This window comes from Tuber melanosporum (assembly GCF_000151645.1).
Source record: "Tuber melanosporum whole genome shotgun sequence assembly, scaffold_76, strain Mel28".
Lineage (NCBI taxonomy): Eukaryota > Fungi > Ascomycota > Pezizomycetes > Pezizales > Tuberaceae > Tuber > Tuber melanosporum.
The window spans coordinates 243470-247024 of record NW_003299124.1 but is presented as its reverse complement, the minus strand read 5'-3'; positions in this window follow the sequence as shown (position 1 = coordinate 247024).

Genomic DNA, 3555 nt, shown 5'->3' with positions numbered 1-3555 from the left:
TGCAAGTTTAGTTAGGCATGCGGAATGGCGGTATGCGGAGAGGCAAGAGTTATTTAGTTAAGCAAAATGCTACTTATTAGGGCTAGGGTTGTTATTCTCGAGCCGCAGGAAAAAAGAAATGCCTGTCCAACACTGAACCTGTGACACGGGAAAACCATGAAGCTGACAGCTTGGTCACCAAAAAACCTGTGCATTCGGCCTTTGTTTTGTGTTATCTTCCGTTGTGGGATCACCGGGGGTTCCTTACCCGGCGCCGAATTCAGCTTTTATGCCGATAGAAACTTGTAATTTAACAATCTTAACCACGGGTGTGCTAACAAGACCTCCCACTACGCTTGTGTTTATAAACAGAGGTCCGAAGACTGAAAGGGAGGTGCAGGGTGGAAACGGTCGGGTAGGTACAGTCGTGTCTAATAAGTCCTCGTACGGTTGCTGGCAACCATACCACCCCACAATTCAAAGTAATTGACAACACAAATTTATAGATAATAATACCATAATAAAGCAGGTGGTTGAATATTCTGAAGTTTCCCTATTACCCAATTTTTGGAAATCTTTGTAAAGTAGGAAGGTTAGGAGAAAATCACAAAGAGTTAATATGAAATAACTATATCAGATTTAGACATTAATTATAACAATTTTTTTGTTTTTAATTGATCATGCAAATCATATTTAATATACTATTTAAAATGCTTAAAGAGATAGTAAAGCATATGCTGAAGTCTGCATCCCAGTCTATTTGCCAATTTTCTATATTAATACTTCTGGGAGAGAGAGTTTGGTACAAAATTTGTATTATTGAAATATTTTATTCCTAACTATAACAGCACTTGAGTTCAAATCTGATTTTAAAAGTAAGATACTACTATAGTTACAATATTTTAGAAACCTACATATAAAAAATAAACAAGTTTTCTACTTCAAATTATGGTGAAATTATAAGTAATTAATCAATCTCATGATATTTAACTTAGTATTTGCTAGAAGAATTATAAAAATGTTTTACTCTCATAGCATGTTTTAACGTATCTTTATCTCCTATTATATGTATTATATTATTTTTAGAATTTTTCTTTAACCTTGAACTTCTTGTTTACTTAGTTGTATTTTAGATACAAAATTCCTGCTGAACTTATTAGATTATCATGGTTCAAGAGAAATAGAAGCTATATATTTGTATGTCTGATTGGATTCACTACAAGATATTATACCTATAGATGCAATTCTAATTATACATTGATGTGGTTTGTACTCAGTAATATATATTATATTTTTGTTTACTTACTGTGTGCAGTATAGTATGTTATACTGCAGTCTAATATCCTTTACAATTAGTTTATAATTAAATAAATACTTCTATATGTCATCTAACATATATTCAATATGTAGGCACTAGTAATTAAAACTAATATTGCTAGAACTAAAAGATTATTCAATATTTTTAGTCAACTATTAGTCTAAAAACCTATATATATATTACCAGTTCCAATTAAAAATATACAAGTTAATTTTTAGTTTAAGAACTCCATAGACTTACTCATTAGAAGCTATAGGTTAATTTTGAACCAAGCAATTATTTTCTTTTATTAATTTATGGGGTGGGAAACTCAAAATCAAGGAGAGTGTCTGGCTGTAGTATGGTTACTATGGACTGTACGAGGACTTTTCAGACACGACTGTACAGTTGTGTCTGAAAAGTCTACATATCCCTGTTTGGCAACACCGCAACTAACGATCACCTTAACATCACCTCCTACTATGACACCACCACACTCCCAAACCCTCAGAGAAGACCAGAAAAGGGAAATCTATGCTCTCTATAAATATACTGTTATGGGGTATGGTAAAATTTCAAAGCTTATAAATCTCTCCAAGTCAACTGTTTCAATAGTAGTTAAAAATACGAAATCCACAGATGGAAACACCTATGAGATCTCCAGATCTGGCAGACCAACTAAGATTACTGATGCTAAAAGGCAAGTAATTCTTGATATTATTGATGCTGAGCCTTATTTAGCCCTAAGAGATATTACACAAAAAACCAATATTGAACTTGGCAAAGATACTGTTAGTAAGATATCTAAAGAAGCTGGATTGAAGCTCAGAATACATAGGAAAAAGCATTTTTGGAGAAAAGGACAGAAGCAGAAGAGAAAGAAGTTTTCTAGAGTGAGGAGGAACTGGATGGGAGCTGGAAATAGGAGGTTTTTATGGATAAAGCCACAATTGAATATAACCCAAATCTAATAGGAAGAAAGGTCAGAATTAGACCAAGTAAAGAGTTGGAAGAAAAAAACTTACAGCCTAGCATTAAGTCAGAGTGCACCAACATAGGTGTATATGCTGCAATGATACATGGAGGGAGGACTGAGCTCGTTCTTGTGAGGAAGAAAACTGAGGAGGAAAGCACCAGTAAAAGAGACAGACTTGGTCTCAATTCCTACCAATATGCAACTGAGATTTACCAACCCTACCTTATCCCCTTCATAGAAGCCATAGACAGAGCTCCACAAACTATCTATATAGCAGCTGATAATGCATCATGACATAATAGAGGAGAAAACAAAAAATTGTAAGAGGACTGTAGATGTTAAAGATTGGCTTAGCTTCCAACTTACTAGATCTCAATCCAATTAAGAATGCCTCAGCAATTCTCAAAAGAGCACTCAGAAAGCGATTCTCCAAGGTTGAGAGAAGGCTCCATAGTGCTGCTGAATTATTTCAGGCAGCAAAGGAAGAGTGAGACCTCATTTCCTAGGGGACATTTGATGGATGGATTCATGGAATGCCTGAGAGAATTCAGACTGTATTAGATGGAGATAGAAGCCATACAAAATGGTAGTATTGGGAAACTATTTATATCTATTTCTACTATTATTTATTTTAAAATTGTACTCATATCTTTTTCTTGTTATAGTCAATATTATTATTTGTAGTGGGAGTGCCGTTGATGTGAGGGGTACGTAGACTTTTCAGACACGACTGTACAAGGTTATATTATGAATTCATAGTACAGAGCAGGGGTAGTTGTTCTTGGTTGTGATGGTAATTTTAGAACACTAGAAAAATTGTATGTTCCAACCTAGGGTTATGCACAACAAGAAATGAATGCTGATTTGAGGAGGAGGAATAGGTATTGGTTTTTCGGTTAAATTAATACCAGTGAATAGTTGACTGAAATAGCAAAATGATCATGTATATAATTATTAGATCTGTAAGAGAACTACAAGAGTAATGATTGTCTAGAGTATTCAAGGTTTACCATACAAAGGGCAGTGATGGTATTTAGTTTAAGACAAACGAGTAATATCTTATGAGTACAGATATGATTCACAAACATAAATATGGACTATTAGAGCCCATAGATTAGCACAATACATTACTAGTACCCCAAAGCCCATTTTCCGTTATCCTAATGCCTCCAACTCTACCTTTTGCCACTAGCCAGCCTGTAGAAACTAGACATATTCCTTTAGTTCCTGGAAGTCCAGGTCATCTACATACATGGTTCTTTGATGCTGAGACACTCTTTGTGACCCCGTATCATCATCCACT